The 10,589-nt window shown below is 40.5% G+C and overlaps 1 non-coding gene across 1 annotated transcript; it reads left to right on the top strand.

Moving 5' to 3' along the window:
- Positions 1–10,243: 10,243 nt before the first annotated feature.
- On the top strand, positions 10,244–10,350 carry LOC145168091 (small nucleolar RNA R71). Its single transcript, XR_013741680.1, has one exon. It is a non-coding gene; the product is annotated as a small nucleolar RNA R71 (small nucleolar RNA).
- The last annotated feature ends 239 nt before the right edge of the window (positions 10,351–10,589 follow it).

Below are 10,589 nucleotides of genomic sequence, written 5' to 3' on the forward strand. Positions count from 1 at the left end.
AAATTTAAGCTGTTAAATTCAAATTTAAATAAACCAATTAACTAGATTTAATATTTATCTATTAATTAACTATTAATCAAATTATTAAATCTTGTAAGGATTATCTAATTAAATTAATCAATTAATTTAATCCTAATCCTTATCCCTCTAATTTCGAAAAATAGGGTAAGGATAATTATCCAATTAATCTAATTAAGTAACAATTATCCAAAAACAAGAAACCCTAGTTATCCTCTAGCATATTTCGAAATTTACAAGGGAGGAGGCTAGGGTTTTCAAAACCCTAACCCTAATTTCGATTAGGGTTCTTTGGAGGCTAGGGTTTTCGAAAAAACCCTTTGATCCAAAACCCTAGAAATCAAAAGATTGGCCTTTAGGGTTTAATAGCTATAAACCCTAATTTGCAATTCAACAATTGTAGCAATTCAATTTAAAACAACCAGTCTCTGATACCACTGATGGGTTTTAGGTAAAACAAATAAACTAGAAAAACAATTCCTAAGTTCACATGCAACCTACTTTGGATCTATGTTTTAACTATTGAACATACAACTTTGAATTGCAAAACAAGAACCCTAGAGGAGAGAGGCTATTATCGAAAATAGTAAACTAGGGTTTAGGGTTTACATACCTTTCAATTGTTATAGCAAACAATTGATATTCCCTTGATCTTGATCTTGATCTTCTTGGAAGCTTTAGCACCACAAGTGTAATGCCTCTAATGGAGTCACACCCAAACTAGCAAGAAGGAAAGTAGAAGAGAGAGGAGAGGGAGTATGCAATTTCGGCCAAGGTATTCTTCCAAAGAATCAGTCCCCTAAAATGTGAGCCAGGAGGCTCCTTAAATAGTTGAGGGAACTAGGGTTTAGGGAAAACCCTAGTTATCCTTTGCTTAGGGCCTAAGCAAGACCCAAGGGCCTTATCCAAGCCCCTATGGACGAAATTATTAGGGTTTCCCCTAAAGATTTCGTCCACCCTCTTCCAAGGGGGTTCTAGAGCCTTCCACTCAACTATTAGATAATTGCAAACTAGTCCCTGCACCTTATAATTAATTCTTTTAACCCCAAAATCAATTCTGATTAATTTCTGGCTAACAATTAATTAAACATAATGATTTCTAATTAATATATTAATCCATTAACATATTAATAAATCATTTATATATATATTAATTTATTAATCTTATAAATTAATATCTCTCCTTTCATAATTTCCTTGTCCAGTTGCTAGGTTGAGGGCAACCCAAAAGGACTGTGCTGCTATCAATTCAAGTACCTACCAATTATAGTTATGGGCTTAGACACCTAATCCAACACCTAGATCCTCAGTCCTAATCTAGCATGTTGTTCTCATAAAGCTGATAATCATAACATAACATAAACCTGTATGGGTAATTTGGGAGTACTTACTTGAGCTCGGTTGATTGCATGCACCACACCCTTTTCTCTTTTCAAAGTTCTTTTCTTTTTCAAAATTCTATTCTCGTTTCAAAACTCTTTTATAAAAATGATTTTCTTTTTGAAAATTTTCATACCAAGTCCTTAGTTTGAGTCCAGACACACCCGGGAGTGTGCCCGAATCCCTCAAACCAAGGCTCTGATACCAACTTGAAACATCCCAAGAATATAGTCTAAAAATTTCGTTTTAAGTCATTAATAAAACCATAATTATCTTTCAACATATAAAAATCATAAGTCGTGTATCTCAAGAATATCATAACATCAGTCAAATATATCAGAAGCTCATATAAATTATCAGAGTAAACTCCCAGACTAAGAAAATTGTGGTGTGTGTCATGCGATCATCCCGAGCCCTTCTCTTTGCTAGCTGAAGTACCTGAAACCAAAACTGAAACTGTAAGCATGAAGCTTAGTGAGTTCCCCCAAACTACCACATACCATACACATAACATATCACACATCAAACAACTATGGGACACCACCTAGCTGCATCGGGACGAACCCGACATCGGCTTACCCGACATCGGACTCCTGTCCGGCATCGGGCTCACCCCGGCTTCCGACCGCATCGGGAATCAGGCTCACCCCGGCATCAGGCTTACCCCGGCACATACACAGCATAACATACATCATAAACACATAACATAATCACATAACTTGCATCGGGCTTGCCCCGGCATCGGACCGAAGCCCGAAACATATAACATATAACATACAAACTAGCATACATCGGGCTTGCCCAGAACACAGAACAAGTAACATATAAACTAACATACATCGGGCTTGCCCCGGAACACATAACACATAGCATATAACATAACATACATCGGGCTTGCCCCGACATCGGATCGAAGTCCGAAAACATGAAATCTGCATCGGGCTAACCCCGACATCGGGCCAGAGTCCGGCATCCTGTAACTACATAAACGGGCCGACATTGGTGCCTTAGACCCGTTCCTACTGGAGGAAGAATCACCTCGCACTACTGAAATCTGGTTGATAAACTTCTGACTGCTACTGGAAGTTCCCTGACTGCTGATCCTTCGGCTCCTCGTACTATCAATACCAAAATAACGCTTAGATCGTATCAACAATCCTTCTTAGGGTAAAATGACCATTTTACCCCCTAGTCCAACATGGTCCATCTCTAAGGCCCAAAACCATAATATAAAAAGGCCCAACACTAGGTAGGCTTTCCAAGCCCACTAGTGGCCCACTAATGGCCCAATTTGCTAAATTAGGCCCAACTCCTCAAATGGGTTTCCCACCCAAGCCCAAACTAGTCATTAGACCCTTAACTGACTCCTGGTGGCCCATCATGGCCCAACATCTGCCAAGCCCAAGGAATGGCCAAACCGAGGCCCAAAAACGTAAAGTCCATATCTAGTGAGTACGCTAGGCGTACTCCTATGTACGCTAAGCGTACAAGCTAAATGGTGCGTACACTGGGCGTACATGCATGTACGCTCAGCGTACTCCCCTGTTAAGCCACTTTCCCATTAAGTGCTTAATACTTTAATCCAGAAGCTACAACCACAAATCCAAGTCCTTTTCAACGTCTTAATCCATAAAGTCACTGACTTGGTGACTTTGCATGACCTTATTAAGCCCAAACTCCAAATTAACATTCCATTCTCATAGAAATGCTCTTAACTCATGCATGAACCCAATAAGACATTCAAGATGGCAACTTTATGCCTTAAGGAGTCATTTTGAACTAAGAGTGGCAACTCTAAGTCTAGAAATCGGGTTTGAACCATAAAGTTCTTTACTTGGGACCAAAAAGGACATTAAAACCACACTATACTAGCTCTAAGCATTCTTGAGGAAAGTTAGGAACTTTATACCTCCAAAGAGTCCCAAATGATGATGTTATCCCAGATCTTTGAGCTCAAGCTACCCCAAGTCCTTCTTTGCCACTTCTCCTTTCTTCTTCAAAGCTTAAAACCACCAAGATGAGCTTCCCAAGGTCAAGATTACACAAGAATGAGGGGATGAGGCGTTCTAGGATTTTTTCTGAGGTTGGGGAGGCTGATAAGGAGGCTAGGGTCTTAGTCATAATGTTCTTTATATAGTGCTTGACCCTAAAACTAGGGTTTAGTACCACTGAGCGTATGCTGGGCGTACGTCTCCAGCACTCGCGGCCATTTACCATTTCTACGTTGGGCGTACCCCAGCTTACGTTGGGCGTACTCACCCAGTTGCCACCTTTGCATGCATCGTCCTTTCTTGCCATATTTCTCCATCAAGGGCCAATATTGCCAATAACTTCAAAGTGCTATAACTCCTTCAGTCTAAGTCCGTTTCTGACGAACTTTATATCCATGAAAAGATGGCGAGAAGCCCTAGGCTCCTATCTCCACACTCGAGCCTTAAAACCTTTCGAATAAAACCCGAGACCCATAAAAGACCGAATCGCTTATACCCTGGGCCTCCGAGACCACCACCGAAGTACTTTTCAAAACGGGGTGTTACAGACAAGGAAGGTTCCCTCGTTAGCACATATCAAGGTTTCGGGTTGCGAGGCTTTCGTAAGACAAGAGACTCACGACAAGCTCGAACCTCGTAGTGAGCGATGTATTTTCATCGGCTACCCATAGAAGTCCTTTGGATATCTCTTCTATAGACCGAGTGACAATATTGTCTTCGTCGTGAAGAGAGGGGTTTTCCAAGAGAAAGAACTCTAATGCCAAGAGGATAGTGGGAGGCAAATTGACCTTGAAGAGCTTCAAGAGTTAAGTGATGAAGGAACCTCAAACACTAGCGCTCAACCCGAGGAGGAAACTCTTGTTGAACCAATTGACGAGTCCTTACCTCTGAGGCATTCTAGTAGGGTTAGAACGACACCTGAGTTTTATGGTTTCCATATTACTACTGAAGGTGATACGTTTATCAGTGATAGTATACTGGTAAATTTGGATGAACCTAACAACTACAAGGAATCCACGACAGGCCCCGAGTCTGCAAAATGGAAAGAGGCGATTAACAACGATATTCAGTCCATGTATGACAATCAAGTTTGGAACTTGGTTGAAAATCTACATGTTCGTAAGACAGTTGGGTGCAAATGGATCTTCAAGAAGAAGACCGACATGGATGGGAAAGTACACACTTATAAGGCGCGATTGGTTGTGAAGGGCTTTACTCAAACTCCTGGAGTTGACTATGATGAGACCTTCTCACCAGTGGCCAAAATCAAGTCTATAAAGGTTATGCTAGCCATAGTTGAATTTCATGATTATGAAATATGGAAAATGGATGTCAAAACCGCTTTCCTTAATGGGAACTTGGCTGAAGATGTTTACATGAATCAACCAGAGGGTTTTGTCGATGCCAAGTACCCTAATAGAGTGTGTAAGCTTGAGAAGTCCATCAATGGATTGAAACAAGCATCTCGCAGATGGAATATTTGTTTTGATGAGAAAGTCAAAGAGTTTGGATTTTCGAGAAGCGAAGAGGAGTCCTGCATATATGTCAAAGCTAGTGGGAGTATAGTTAGATTTTTGGTATTGTATGTTGATGACATACTGCTCATAGGAAACGACATCCCAACCTTGCAGGAGGTTAAGTCCTTGCTTGGGATGTGTTTCGCTATGAAGGACCTTGGGGAAGCTTCTTACATTCTAGGGATAAGGATATTGAGAAATAGGAGTAAAAGGCTAATAGGACTTAGTCAAAGTACCTACTTGGATAAGGTGTTGAAACGTTTCAACATGGAGAATTCCAAGAAAGGTGAGTTGCCTATCCAGAGCAATACCAAACTGAGCAAGGCTTAGAGTCCGAGAACTGATGAAAAGATAGCGGATATGAGTCAAGTGTCATATGCCTCCACTGTTGGCTCAATCATGTACGCTATGACATGTACTCGCCCTGATGTGGCTTTTTCTTTGAGCATGGTTAGTCGATATCAAGGAAACCCTGGTAGAGCTCACTGGACTGCAGTAAAGAACATTCTTAAGTACCCGCGGAGGACTAAGGACTGGGTCCTTACCCTCGGTGGGAGTGATGACTTGAGAGTAACAGGGTATAGTGACGCCAGTTTTCAGACCGACAGAGATAATTTCCGCTCTCAATCAGGCTGGGTATTTACCCTAAATGGAGGAGCAGTAACTTGGAAAAGTTCCAAGCAGGAGACTGTAGCTGATTCAATGTGCGAATCAGAGTACATAACAGCAAGCGAAGCATCAAAGGAGGCGATATGGTTGAAAAACTTCATCGGAGACCTTGGAGTTGTTCCATCCATAAAGGAGCCTATGGAGATTTTCTGCGATAACGAAGGAGCGGTCGCCTTAACCAAGGAACTGAGGGATCATGGAAGATCCAAGCATATCGACAGAAAATACCACTTCATAAGACATCAAGTAGAAGAAGGACTCCTCGTAGTAAAGATGGTATCGTCAGAGGATAACCCAGCATATCCCCTTACGAAGGGACTGAGTAGGGTTAAGCACTTGCAACATGCTAGGAGTATCAGGCTAAAGGACGATATTAGTTTTAGTGATTAGATAGTTGTTTAGAAACTTGTAATAGATAAAATATGTAATTGACATTTGATGATCGAATAAATGGAGTTTTATTTATAAGTAGTGTTACTATCTTGTGTCAATTGTTTACTATTATTTCATTTTTGTATGTTTTGACTTCCAGAATAATAAGATTATTCAAACTATCCACAGTCTATCATACTTTGGAAGTAGGCTATGAGATTAGACTGTCATGAATTGGCTTGTAGATTGTCTAAGGTGTCTAGACATAACAAAAGTTTGCTACAACATTCATGAGTGCTCTTGAAATAAGATTTGAGTATTGGATTAAACCCACGCTCACATGAATCACTTCATGGAATTTATCATGAGTGATTGTGAGACGATAATATCATATAATATTCAAACCAAGATATATGAGTTGTTGACTACGAGTTGGTTGTGCATTGATAGAATGAAACCGCATCAGTAAATTGATGATATAAAACGTATTGTTGTGTATGATCTAACGAGTAGTTAGTACAAGCATATAAGTCGAAGTTTATATGTTCCTTTTATCCTAAGAGGATCAAAAGCGATATCTTGGGCCCCTCGATGATTTTGTTTTGACTTATGTGTCGGACCCGGTCAGGACTCAATTGATGTGTTCAATTAAGTTCTATGTCAAACAAATAAGAAATCGGGAAACAAACAGCTAGACAATGAGTATGACCTTATTCCATGTCTTTGTCCACACAATATCTTGTAGAACAGAGGATTATATGATCCCTTATCTAAAGGACGTGTCACTGACTAGGTCAGAGTTCGACAGCGGCTTTTAAGAGCTATGATTGCTAATCGGATTTTGAAAGTGCATTGGCAGTTATAGTTATTAGACTTATCCAAGTGGGAGACTATTGAATTAGGTGTCTAAGCCCATAACTATAATTGGTATGTACTTGACCCGATAGTGGCATGGTCCTTTTGGGTTACCTTCACCGGAGCAATTTGATAGGATGGATTTTTGAGAAAGAGGTTGTTTGTGATTTATTAATATATTATATGAATAATATATTAATTGAGAAATAATATTATTTAATTAGTATTGATCAAGAATTAATTTGGAATTAATTTAGTGATCAAAAGAGACTGATTAAATTTACAGGGACTGATTAAGTAAATCAGTAATACTTATAGTTTGGGCTACGATCCATGATTGATTAGGGATGGGCTAAACCTATATGATAGTCCATGAAGGTTTAACCCAAAGGGCCTAAGAAATATGAAAGGTCATGGTGAATAAGGGTTTGCATGGAAGAAACCCTAGGATTTCCACACTATAAAAGTAACCCCTTAACCCCCCAAAATCGGCTAGTGCATTCCAAGGGTGAACCATAACTGATTTTGGTGTTTCCAAACCTCTCTCTCATAAGCCTCCTCTTGCATTTGGTGTTTGTAACACATTAGAGGCATCACATTTGAGGTGCTAAAGATTTTAAAAGCCAAGAACTACAAGCTACACTAAGAGGTATTCATCTAACTAGTTTTATGTTGTATATCTCCAATTATATGCTAGCTAGGGTGTATGCTTTGTAAATATGAAATTGCATGTATAATTAGAGAAAACTTAGATCCAAAGCATCTAGGGTTGTATGTGCACCATAGGAGTGTTATAGTAATTGAAACCCATCAATTTTTCCACCATGTCGTGGAATATCGCCGTCATGCATCGTTGAAAGGTTGACGGCTCATTGCATAACCCAAAAGGCATGTGTGGATAAGCAAATGTTCCATTTGGACAAGTGAAAGTAGTCTTCTCTTGATCAATTGTGTCAATTGGAATTTGGAAGTAACCTGAAAATCCATCTAAAAAACAATAATAGCTATGGCCAGATAATCGTTCAAGCATTTGATCAATAAAAGGAAGAGGGAAGTGGTCTTTGCAAGTGACATCGTTTAGCTTTCGGTAATCGATGCACACCCACCAACCGGTTACCGTTTGTGTAGGTATGAGCTCCTTCTTCTCGTTTGCCACGACCGTCATCCCTCCTTTCTTTGGAACCACTTGAAAGAGACTAACCCATGGAATATCGGAGATCGAATATATGATCCCGGCATCTAAGAGCTTGACAAACTCCTTCTTGACCACCTGTTGCACGTTTGGGTTTAGACGCCTTTGATGTTGCACTACCGACTTTGCACCTTCTTCAAGATTTATCTTATGAGAACAATAAGAAGGACTTATTCCTTTAATATCGGTGATTATCCATGCAATGGCATTCCTTCTCTTCTTCAATACTTGGACTAGCTCTTCTTTTTTTAGATTTGGTGAGGTCGGAAGCTATAATCACGGGTTTTTGTTCACCTTCTTCCAGAAATGCATATTCTCAATGTCCAGGCAACGTTTTCAGCTCTAAATTAGTGTTTTGTACACTGAACACATCGAGTCCAGAGAGGGGACTCGTCGAGTCCAGGCCAAAATTCCCGTCTGATCGCGATTCTTCACACGAACTCATCGAGTTAGTGTCTTCAACTCGTCGAGTCGCGTTTTCAGTACTTCTGATTAATTCTTCGTATTCAGATTCTTCAAGCAGTCTTTCTAGCTCCTTTAGGTCTCTTTCAACATCAAAGTTGTCTTCAACGGTATTGGCGGACTCGCTTGACTTGTCTTCTTTCCATTCTTCTAATAGTTCCTCCATAAAGTCCACCAAGAAGGCCGTGTCATCACTAAATTTGGATTGCTTCATGGCTCGATCTACTCCAAATGTAACTGAATCGTCTCCCACCCGAATGGTAAGTTTGGATTCTCTCATATCTACAATGGCACTTGCGGTATTTAAGAATTGCCTCCTAAGAATGATCGGCACTTGATGGTCTTCTTCCATATCGAGCACTATGAAATCCGCGGGAAATACGAATTTATCAACTTTTACCAATAAGTCCTCACATATTCCCCTTGGAAATGTTACTGTTTTGTTTGCCAAATGAATTGCCATTCGAATCGGTCTCGGCTCCAGAAGATCTAATTTCTTAAAGAATGAGTATGACATAAGGTTAACACTTGCCCCCGAATCAGCCAAGGCATAACTAGGAGCTAAGTTCCCGAATTGGCAAGGCAAGGTCAAACTACCCGGGTCACCCATCTTCTTTGGCAATTTGTTCAACATTGGTGCTGAACAATTTTCATTAAGCACCACCTTGGACACTTCTTCCAGCTTCTTTCGATTTTTGAGTAGTTCCTTTAAGAATTTTGCGTACTTAGGCATTTGTGCAACCGCTTCTATGAAAGGAATGTTGATTTGGAGGGCTTTGATGTGTTCCAGGAACTTTTGATAATCTTTATTCTGCTTTTCTTGTCTAGCCCGACTTGGAAATGGCAGTGGAGGTTGATAAGGTTTTAAAGGAGGGTTATTTTTCTGTTCAGACAGCGGACTCGTCGAGTCCTTCTCTTCGACTCAATGAGTTGAGTCGAGTTTTTGTGATTTTGAGTTTTCTACCTGTTCCTCTTGCACCTCTTTAGGATCTTCATTCTGGATTGGGGTAAGAGGGGTGATTATCTTTCCACTCCTAGTTGTCACTATGTTGATTTTGGCGCCTCTCGGATTTTTCTCGGTATTACTTGGAAGTGCACCCGACACTCTTTCGTTGATTTGTAGTGCAAGTTGGCCTAACTGTTTTTCAATGTTAAGGATGGAGGCTTGTTGATTTCTCATCAATGCTTGTTGTTCTCGTATCTACGCATCGGTGTCGTTGTGTCTTTTCTCGGATGCGGCTACAAATTGTTTTAGCATATCTTCAAGATCCATTTTCTTCTCTTGCACCGGCTCCTCCTTTTGATAAAAACCTCTTGTCTTCATCCTATATTTCTCCTCCTTTGCCTTTTTGTACTCGTCGTATGGTAGCCACTCCTTTTTCGGTTTTCGCCAATCCTCATCATATCTATTGCCACTAGAGTAACACACTTGCACTTTTCGGTTCCCATGCTCGTCAAGATCACAATCTTTAGTAAGGTGAGGCTCGCTACAGTTTTCAGTTCCCACTCGGATGGCATGGATGGATTGGTCCATCTTTTTCATCCTACGATCCATGCTATCTAGTTTAGCCATCATTGTTGCCATATCATCGACAACTGAATTTATCACCCCTCGGGTTAAGTCGTGCCTTGGGTTATGATATTCTTTAGAGTGCTTAGAGAATTCTTCAATTAGCGCCTTTATGACCGCGAGTGCTTTCTTCGTGAGCGGTCCTTGGGAGTCAAGGAGCTGCCTAGTTGTCACGTTCACTCCATCATAGAAGATGGAGACTTCTTGCTGAATGTTAAGATCATTGTGGGGACAATTCCTCAACAAGCCCTTGTACCTTTCCCATGCCTCATAAAGTGACTCGCCTGCTTGTTGCTCAAAGTTGGCAATGGCTTTCTTCAATTTTGCTATTTTTGAGGGAGGGCAAAATTGATCAATAAACTCTTCATGCATTTTAGCCCACGTGGTGATGGATCATGGAGGGAGTGATTTTAGCCAATCTTTCGCGGCTCCCTTAAATGTGACCGGTAGCATACGAAGCAAAACAGTTTCGCGAGGAACATTAGGAATGTTGAAGTAGTCGGCTATGTCGTTGACCTCGTTGATATGCTTGTACGCGTCTTCGTGATCCTTCCAATAGAATG

Source organism: Lactuca virosa, chromosome 3, assembly GCF_052849685.1.
Source record: "Lactuca virosa cultivar CGN04683 chromosome 3, Lactuca_virosa_CGN04683_v6, whole genome shotgun sequence".
Classification (NCBI taxonomy): domain Eukaryota; kingdom Viridiplantae; phylum Streptophyta; class Magnoliopsida; order Asterales; family Asteraceae; genus Lactuca; species Lactuca virosa.